Source organism: Cervus canadensis, chromosome 24, assembly GCF_019320065.1.
Source record: "Cervus canadensis isolate Bull #8, Minnesota chromosome 24, ASM1932006v1, whole genome shotgun sequence".
In the NCBI taxonomy this organism is placed as follows: Eukaryota; Metazoa; Chordata; class Mammalia; order Artiodactyla; family Cervidae; genus Cervus; species Cervus canadensis.
Genome location: NC_057409.1, coordinates 11,630,393 through 11,641,086, shown reverse-complemented (window position 1 = coordinate 11,641,086; position 10,694 = coordinate 11,630,393). Strand labels below are relative to the sequence as shown.

The following is a 10,694-nucleotide window of genomic DNA, read 5'->3' as shown; positions in this document are numbered from 1 at the left end:
GGCCGAAGATGGGGGTGGGGGCAGAGGTCAATGAGTCATGGGCAATTTGAATTTCTGCTTATCTTTAAAATTTTTATGACTCCATTGTGTATCTATCTTGATTTTAATAAAACATATTTCATATTTGCCATGGAAGGTACCACAAGGTTTTATCTGTTTATTAACGTCCCTCTGTCATGAGGCAGATCCATAGGGGTTTACCTGCCCTGGATTGAGAATTCCAGAAGTACACACTCTGAAAGACTGACGCTGAGAAGAGGCGACAGAGGATGAGATGGTTGGATGGCACCATCGACTCAGTGGGATGAGTTTGAGCAAACTCTGGGAGATAATGAAGGACAGGGAAGCTTGGCATGCTGCAGTCCATGGGGTTGCAAAGAGTCAGACATGACTGAGTGACGCAACAACAACATATCCTGCTGTCTCTGCACACAGCGGGGAATGTGCCAGGGGCAGAGGGCAGGGCTGACTGACCTTCGGTCAGAGGCTCAGGAGGATTAGGCTAAGGGGAAGGGGCAGGGCTTGGGTGTCTTATGCCAGCACCAGGGGCAGAAACCTGGGAATTCAACCTGGAAGACTAGTGAATAGTCCTGGACTCCAATGCCTCCATTTTACAAATGGAGAAATTGAGGCCCAGGGAGGGAAGGTGACCTGCACAGAGTCATCTAGAAAAGTGGGAGCTGAATCTAGGCCAGCTTCCCGAACCCACTCCACGGAGTCCAGAGTGTGGGGCCGCCTCCCATATTCGCCAGGCCATACACGGGGGCCCTGGTGGCCTGGCTGGTGTTGGTGCGGACCAGAGGTGAGTAGATTTGGGCTCTGTCCTCCAGGAGCTCCCATGTCAGAGGTGGGAGGGAGGGAAGCAGGCCACCTCCTCAGGCCCTGCTCAGCCACCTCCCAGCTGTGTGACCTGCGGCAGCAGCAGCCTCTCTGAGCCTGGGTCTCATCGGGGTCTCCGCAGCTCTGAAACAGGGACAGTGATGGTTGTATAAGGGGAAAGACCAAGGAATATGAGGCAGGGGGCGCTGACCACAGGCCCAGCGAATGGCCGCTCTGTGCAAGTCACTGTTTTTTTTCTTTATGACGTTGACAGTTGTCATCACGGTCACTCCTGGAGGCAGATTCAGGCTGGGGGAGAGTCTGGACCATACTTCAGAGCCAGACGAGGGCTGGACTGGTTGGAGTCCGGCTGGGTTTTACGGAGGAGCCTCTGAGCCAGGTCCAACTGGGCAGAAATGAAACTTCAGTGCAGCTGGCGGAGTGCCCTGGCAGGCGAGGAAAGCCCTGCTTTGAGCCCGGAAGTGGGTGGTGGGAGACTGGGGGAGGGGCCTCGCATCCCGGAAGTGAGGATGCCAGTGTGATCTGATGCGGGTCCAGGGCCAGTGACGTGCAAACCATGATCTCCTCCACTGCTGAGAGCAGCCATGAGGCAAGCGTCATGCTGGGGCTCAGGGCAAGTCACCCCAAGATATGCCAAAGTAGCAAATGCATTAGTTTGAATTAAAGACCCTTGAGGAACGACCAGAGCAAGCAGAACACTCTGACCCCCCCTCTTTGTACCCTGAAGGCAGAAAATAAATCTCCCATGTGAAGGATGTACTCCTTGTGCCAGGCGGTAGAGAGACATCCTATCACCAGATGTAGGGAATTTGGGGCCAAGGAGGCTATGTAAACAAACTCTGCTTCCAGAATTCACTAATTAGTACCCAAGCACAAGTTTCCTTGTCTAATCAGTTCTTCACAAGTATTAAAATATTGTTTCCATGTCTACAAGGCATAAAACTGCCTGCTTTGGCCATTTTCTTTGAGTCTCACATTTCTATACACTCCTGTATGTACAAAATTAAAATATGATTTTCTCCTGTGAATCTGTCTCATGTCACTTAATGACTAGATCAGCCAGAAGAACCTAGAAGGGTAGAGACAAAAATGTTTTTCCTCCCCAAGTGTTGGCGTAGCCAACTTAGACCCTGGGACCCCTGATAAGTGCAGGCAGAAGGTAGGAATTCTTACTGCCTCAGCCTCCTGGATCTCTGCCTATGGCATCTGTTGCTAGCAAGAGTGGTAAGAGGCCTTTTCTTTATAAAAATTTTGATTATCAGAAGAAAATATTTGTGGAACTATTTCCTTGAGACATAGCAACTCTGGTCAAAACTTGGGAACAAGGACTCTCGAGTTCCATTGATATTTTTCTTCCCAGAGATGGTTACTGTTTTTCTTTGTCTTTGTTGTGTCATTTGTCATCAGGAGGAAAAACCACAGAACAAAACACAGGCAGAGACCCTACAAGCTACTCACAGACTGGTAAGTTCACAGTTCTCATCAGACTGGAGTTTGTTTAGGCAAACTCTTCTGTTTGTCTAAAACAATCCCCATGTAAAAACTGGATGATGTTTTTCCTTTCTTCTTGTTTCCTTTTCTGAGAGCTTGCTTTGTGGCCAATCAGAATATTCTCTCTGGTCTCTGCCATCCAAATAGACTGAGATTTCAAGACAGAATGTCTGGCTGTGCGGCTCTCGGGGGAGCTTGTCATGAGGGGTCCCAGTCCATCAGGAGACCTTGTCATCTCAATTTTCATTACTTTGCTAGTGCTGGAAAAATCCCATTCCAGCAGCACTCTCTTGGTGTCGCAGACTAGCACATTTATAACTGGAGGTGTCTCATGCTCCCATGAGAGACAGAAAACAACATTTTCGCGACACCATCCTCACCACCTGTGCAATGAAGGCCTTTGCTTTCTTCGACTTTCTTTGAAAATGAACTTTCTGGATCTAGTGAGGGTTGTACTTTCTTATGGGATACCCCTTGCATCCTTGTTTACCTATAAAAGCTTATCGGTTTGCATTGCTAATAAGATTCTACTTGTTGGTGGCCAGACAGTGGATGCTTTAAATTGAAAATATAAATTTAAAAAAATTTTTTAGACAATTGTCTTCTTGGTATCTATGGACAGACTAAATTAAAAAGTATAATGACCAAACAAACAAAAAAAAATATATATATATAATAGCCAGACTTTGTTGTTGTTGGTCAAGTCCGACCGTTTGTGACCCCATGGACTGTAGCATGCCAGGCTTCCCTGTCTTTCACTATTTCCCAGAGTTTGTCCAAACTCAAGTCTATTGAGTCAGTGATGCCATCCAACCATCTATCCTCTGTCACCGCCTTCTACTCCTACCCTCAATCTTTCCCAGCATCAGGGTCTTTTCCAGTGAGTCAGCTCTTCGCATAAGGTAGCCAAGTACTGGAGTTTCAGCTTCAGCATCAGTCCTTCTAAAGGATATTCAAGGTTGATTTCCTTTAGGATTGACTGGTTTGATCTTCTTGCAGTCAAACTGCAAGGGACTCTCAAGAGTCTTCTCCAGTACCACAATTTGTAAACATCAGTTCTCTGTCGCTCAGCCTTCTCTAAGGTCCAGCTCTTACATCTGGAAAAACAATAGCTTTGACTATGTGGACCTTTGTTGGCAAGCTGATGTTTCTGCTTTTTAATACACTATCTAGGTTTGTCATAGCTTTCCTTCCAAGGAGCAAGCGTCTTTTAGTTTCATGGCTGCTGTCATTTTCCACAGTGGTTTTGAGGCCCAAGAGAATAAAATCTATCATTGTTTCCACTTTTTTCCTTTTTATTTGCCATGAAGTGACAAAATGTCATGATCTTAGTTTTTTGAATGTTCAGTTTTAAGCCAGTTTTTTCACTCTCCTCTTTCATCAAGAGGCTCTTTAGTTCCTCACTTTCTGTCATTAGGGTGGTTGTCGTCTGTGTATCTAAGATTGTTGATATTTCTCCTGATAATCTTATTCCATCTTGTAATTCATCCAGCCCAGCTTTCACATGATGTACTCTGCATAGATGTTAAATAAGCAGGGTAACGATATACAGCCTTGACGTACTCCTTTCCCAATTTTGAACCAGTCTGTTGTTCCATGTCTGGTTCTAACTATTGCTTCTTGACTTGCACATAGGTTTCTCAGGAGGCAGGTTAGGTGATCTGGTATTCCCATATCTTGAAGAACTTTTCACAGTTTGTTGTGACCCACACAGTCAAAAGCTTTGGCATAGTCAGTGAAGCAGAAGTGGATGTTTTTCTGGAATTCCCTTGCTTTCTCTATGATCCACCAAATGTTGGCAATTTGATCTCTGATTCCTCTGCCTTTCCTAAACCCAGCTTGTACTTTTGAAGTTCTCTGTTCACATACTGCTGAAACCTAACTTGAAGGATTTTTTAGCTTAACCTTGCTAGCATGTGAAATGAGTACAACTGTATGGTAATTTAAACATTGTTTGGCATTTCCCTTCTTTGGGATTGGAACGAAAACTAACCTTTTCCAGTCCTATGGCCACTGCTGAGTTTTCCAAATTTGCTTGCATATTGAGTGCAGCACTTTAACAGCATCAGCTTTTGGGATTTTAGGGACTCCCTAACAAGATGAAAGAACCAGAATCAAATTTAGAGCAAAATTTAAGTCCACACCCAACATTGATTCACCTTCTTAAAATCCAGGTGCATGTCCTCAACAAATTCCCTTAACTCCCAAAACTCCACCTTGCCTAGAAAAATCCCTTAAACACCCAGTTGTTTAACTTCCCTTTCTCTACAAGATTTATAAAGAGCACTCCAGCCTAATCTCCAGGCTTAGAGTATACAGGTTACTCATGTAAATATTAAAATCCAGGGGAAAAAGTTTAATAGAAGCATCCAGGCAGAGAGTAAGCCTTGTTTTGCTATCAGGCTTTGCCAACTTCAGGTCTTCTTATGCAATGTCCTTTGCAGGTATAATGCTAGAATTCCACCCCAAAATCCATGTTTTCAGGGTTCCAGAATTTAGAAATCCTTTTAGTTCCATCTTAGTGGGAAATTTTCTCTCTGATATAAAAGGGAAAGTTTAAAATAATGTGATGGAGTGGGCAAACCAACTTCTAAGTATTATAATGAAAATGGCTACCCAATCCTTTGAAGACAGCTTGAAGGAATGGAAATGAAAAAGAGTTAAAATCAACAATTCTTAATCCACAACTTGACTCTAGAAAAACAAATGTGTAGCTCTGAAAACAACTCAAAATCCACTCAGACCTTCTATTTCCCTTCAGAAACTTGCAGATATTTGAAAAATCAGGACATTGAAATACAATTGTCCTGCACTTAAGAAAAGAAAAGGAAATTTTTAATAACAATTATTTTATGCTTCTAATAATAGACAAATATACCTCAAAACTCCTAGGGGAAAAAAACTTGCATTCTTTCTCTGTCCCTTGAAGTTATACACCTTATCTTATCTTTGAAATATAAACAGAGCCCACATTTGCCTGAGACTAAAGGGAAGGAAAGTAAAATGGAAAAAAATCTTTTTAAAATACAAACTGCAAAAAAAACTCTCTTGCCAAACTCTAGACCACAGGCTCCTTAAGATTACTTCAGAGACAAATACAATTCTTAAGTTGTCTCCACAAATAGTAAAAGCCTTTAGCCATCTGAGTAAGTAAATTTAATTTATTCCAACTTGTTGACTGAAAAAAAGAAAAATGCACAGCCTAGGAGTTGAGAGTTATGTTTTATTTGGCCAACAAAACTGTGGACTTAAGCCCAGGACACAGCATCTCAGACAACTTCAAGAAACTGCTCCAAAGAGGCAAGGGTGGAGCCAAGATATATAGGAATTTTTCCAACAAAGACTAGGTAGTTGGAACATCAAAAGATTACTGTTAACTGAAGAAAACCAGATATCTCAGAGGAAGAAGACCAGATACCGACAGAGGATGAAATGGTTGGATAGCATCACCAACTCTGTGGATATGAGCTTGAGCAAACTCTGGGAGATGGTGAAGGACAGGGAAGCCTGGCCTGCTATAGTCCATGGGGTCGCCAAGCATTGGACACAACTTAGCAACTGAACAACAGTAACAACAAGATATCTCAAGGAATTTCACATTTTTGTATGAATGGGAAGTCTGGGCTCATTGAAATCTTTCCTTTGATGTACACCTCACCTACCTGTGTCTTATCCCAAGTCCCCTCAGGGGGCATATGGCGGGGGCAGGGGGTGGCTGTAGTGGCTGACTGCTAGATGGCAGGCAAATCCTACATCCATCCTGAGTTCCCTCAGAGCTCACTGTTAGGCAGCTGTAACGTAATACTTTGGACTTCCCTCATAGCTCCTGCAATGCAGGAGACCCGGGTTCGATTCCTGGGTCGGGAAAATCCCCCGGAGAAGGAAATGGCAACCCACTCCAGTATACTTGCCTGGAGAATCCCATGAACAGAGGAGCCTGGCAGGCATAGTCCATGGGATCACAAGAGTTGGACATGACTTAGCGACTAAAACACACACAACACAATGATGGCTGCAACATCCTTTGTTTACTGATATCACAGGTTGCATTTTTAGAGCACAAGCCATTACTTATATATTAGTGAGTTTTAAATTGTTTTACAACAAAAGCTATAAAATCTCCGTAGGTTTGTATGTTATAAATATGGTATTTTCTACCCCTAGATGATATTGCCAAAATTAATTTGTAAAAGAGCTCTATTTAACCACCTTAAAAACTTATAAATTTTTTATAAATTTATAAATTTAGTATTTCTAAATTCTCAGAAATATAGAAACTAACCCAAATGCCTTCAAGTTCTTGTGATCTGAGAAAAAAAAAACCTTTGATAAATAAAAACTAATCGTGTTGTAAGTGTGTTGATTGAATTAATACAGACATGTCTTTAGAGTTATCAGCATTAAATATAGAACTTTAATTCTACCTAGGTTTCATCAAAAGATCATTTGAATGCTGAGCAACTTCCATAAAACAACTTCTGAATCCTGGCGGAGGACATCAGGCACCCAGAAAGGCAGCCCATTCTCTTCGAAAGGAGGTAAGACAAAATATAAAAGACAAAAGAGAGATAAGAGTTAAGGACAGAGACCTGTTCTGGGGAGGGAGTCGTGAAGGAGGAGAAGTTTCCACACAGTAGGAAGTGCTCTCACAGGTCGGTCTGTGGGGAGTTTTAGAATCTCAGAAGACAACATAACTGGGAGAAAGAAAAAGAAAAATCAACAGAATACACACCTAACCACTACTGCAGAAAAGAGAACTTTCCCGCCAAAGTCTCTAACCTAACGACCTAACGGGCCACCTGGCCCACTCATAGAACAAAGGATTGAGCACATACCGAAGAAGAGCCAGCCACTGCGAACCGGCTCCTCGCCACCCAGAGGCAGACTTACCACAGCCGGAGCCGGAAGGCAAGGGGCTGCCGCGTCTTCCACCAAACCGTGAGCAGGCTCCCAGCTGCTTACCACGTCTTCCTGAGATTCTGTATGGTTGACATCCACCAGGAGGGTCACAGCCTGAGATCAGCTCCCCAGAGGAGCCACAGGGGACACCTGAGATGATGCTCTCCCAGCGTACCCGGGAAACCAATCCACAGGGACCAGGGAGGTGATTAAGATGCACGGCCCACCTGGGACGGTGCGTGTGCCAAGCACCTGGTCACCTGAGCTGCTCAGACCTGGGAAGGGCACAAAACGCAGGCCCAACCCACAGAGACTGAGCCAGAACTGTGTCTGAGTGTCTCCTGCAGAGGTATGCATCAGCTCTGGCCTGCCACAGGGGCAGGGGCTCTGGGTGCAGCAGACCTGTGTATGGCATAGGCCCTCTTGGAGGAGGTCATCATTAACCTCACAATAGAGCTGCCAGAACTTACACAGGACAGGGGAAACAGACTCTTGGAAGGCACAAACAAAACCTTGTGTGCACCAGGACCCAGGAGAAAGGAGCAGTGACCCCACAGGAGACTGACCCAGACATGCCCGGAAGTGTCCAGGAGTCTCCTGTGGAGGCGTGGGTCGGCGGTGGCCTGCTGCAGGGTCAGGGGCGCTGAGTCCAGCAGTGTGTGAGTGGGACCTTTTGAAGGAGGTCGCCATTATCTTCATTCCCTCCACCACAGTGTGGCCTCAGGTCAATCAAGAGGGAGACAACACAGCCCTGCCCATTAACATAAAATTGGATTAAAGATTTACTAAACATGGCCCTGCCCATCAGAACAAGACCCAGTTTCCCCCTCAGTCAGTCTCTCCCATTAGGGAGCTTCCATAAGCCTTTTATCCTTCTCCATCAGAGGGCAGACAGAATGAAAACCACAATCACAGACTAACCAAACTAATCACATGGACCACAGCCTTATCTAGCTCAATGAACTATGAGCCATGCCTTGCAGGGCCACCCAAAATGGACAGGTCATGGAAGAGAGTTCTGACAAAACATGGCCCATTGGAGAAGGGAATGGCAAACCACTTCAGTATTCTTGCCTTGAGAACCCCATGAACAGTATGAAAAGGCAAAAAGGTATGACACTGGAAGATGAACTCCCCAGGTTGGTAGGTACCCAATATGTTACTGGAAAATAACTCCAGAAAGAATGAAGAGACAGAGCCAAAGAAAAAACAACACCCAGTTGTGGATGTGATTGGTGATGGAAGTAAAGTCTGATGTTGTAAAGAGCAATATTTCATAGGAACCTGGAATGTTAGGTCCATGAATCAAGGCAAATTGGAAGTGGTCAAATAGGAGATGGCAAGAGTGAACATCGACATTTTAGGAATGAGCAAACTAAAATGGACTGGCATGGGTGAATTTAACTCAGATGACCATTATATCTACTACTGTGGGCAAGAATCCCTTCGAAGAAATAGAGTAGCCATCATAGTCAACAAAAGAGTCCGAAATGCAGTACTTGGATGCAATCTCAGAAATGACAGAATGATCTCTGTTCATTTCCAAGGCAAACCATTCAATATAACAGTAATCCAAATCTATGCCCTGACCAGTAATGCTGAAGAAGCTGAAGTCTAATGGTTCTGTGAAGACCTACAAGACCTTCTAGAACTAACATCCAAAAAAGATGTTTGCTTCATTATAGGGGACTGGAATGCAAAAGTAGGAAGTCAAGAAATACCTGGAATAACAGGCAAATTTGCCCTTGGAGTAGAAAATGAAGCAAGTCAAAAGCTAACAGAATTTTGCCAAGAGAATGCACTGTTCATAGCAAACACCCTCTTCCAACAACACAAGAGAAGACTCTACACATGGACATCTCCGGATGGCCAACACTGAAATCAGATTGATTATATTCTTTGCAGCTAAAGATGGAGAAGCTCTACACTGTCAGCAAAAACAAGATCGGGAGTTCACTATGGCTCAGATCATGAACTCCTTATTGCCAAATTCAGACTTAAATTGAAGAAAGTAGGGGAAACCACTATATCATTCAGGTATGACCTAAAGCAAATCCCTTACAACTATACAGTGGAAATGACAAATAGATTCAATGGATTAGATCTGATAGACAGAGTGCCTGAAGAATGACGGACGGAGTTTCGTGACATTGTACAGGAGGCAGTGATCAAGACCATCCCCAGAGAAAAAGAATGGAAAAAGGCAAAATCGTTGTTTGAGGAAGCCTCACAAATAGCTGTGAAAAGAAGAGAAGCTAAAGGCAAAGGAGAAAAGGAAAAATATACCCATTCGAATGCAGAGTTCCAAAGAATAGCAAGGAGAGATAAGAAAGCCTTCCTCAGTGATCAATGCAAAGAAATAGAGGAAAACAATAGAATGGGAAAGACTAGAGATCTCTTCAAGAGGATTAGAGATACCAAGGGAACATTTCATGCAAAGATGGGCTCAATAAAGGACAGAAATGGTATGGTATGGACCTAACAGAAGAAGAAGATATTAAGAAGAAGTGGCAAGAATACACAGAACAATACAAAAAATATCTTCATGACCCAGATAACCACAATGGTGTGATCACTCGCCTAGAGTTAGACATTCTGAAATACGAAGGCAAGTAGGCCTTAGGAAGCACCACTACAAACAAAGTTAGTGGAGGTGATGGAATTCCAGTTGAGCTATTTCAAATCCTGAAAGATGATGCTATGAAAGTGGTGTACTCAATATGCCAGCAAATCTGGAAAACTCAGCAGTGGCCACGGGACCAGAAAAGGTCAGTTTTCATTCCAATCCCAAAGAAAGGCAATGCCAAAGAATTCTCAAACACATGCATACTCATCTCACATGCTAGCAAAGTAATGCTCAAAATTCTTCAAGCCAGGCTTCAACAGTATGTGAACCATGAACTTCCAGATGGTCAAGTTGGATTTAGCAAAGGCAGAGGAACCAGAGATCAAATTGGCAACATCTGTTGGATCATCGAAAAAGCAAGAGAGTTCCAGAAGAACATCTATTTCTGCTTTATTGACTATGCCAAAGCCTTTGACTGTGTGGATCACAATAAACTGTGGAAAATTATGAAAGAGATGGGAATACCAGACCACCTTAGCTGCCTCCTGAGAAATCTGTATGCAGGTCAAGAAGCAACAGTTAGAACTGGACATGGAACAACAGACTGGTTCCAAATCGGGAAAGGAGTAAGTCAAGGTTGTCACCCTGCTTATTCAACTTCTATGCAGAGTACATCATGAGAAATGCTGGGCTGGAGGAAGCACAAGCTGGAATCAAGCTTGCTGGGAGAAATGTAAATAACCTCAGATACACAGATGACACCACCCTTATGGCAGAAAGTGAAGAAGAACTAAAGAGCCTCTTGATGAAGGTGAAAGAGGAGAGTGAAAAAGTTAGCTTAAAACTCAACATTCGGAAGACTAGGATCATGGCATCCGGTCCCATCACTTCATGGCAA

The 10,694-nt window shown here is 43.7% G+C and overlaps 1 long non-coding RNA gene across 1 annotated transcript; it reads left to right on the top strand.

Annotated features, from left to right (window-relative positions):
• The first annotated feature begins 547 nt into the window (after window positions 1–547).
• LOC122426620 lies at window positions 548–7,238 on the top strand. Its single transcript, XR_006265198.1, has 3 exons — window positions 548–802; window positions 2,248–2,304; window positions 6,760–7,238. It is a non-coding gene; the product is annotated as an uncharacterized LOC122426620 (long non-coding RNA).
• The last annotated feature ends 3,456 nt before the right edge of the window (window positions 7,239–10,694 follow it).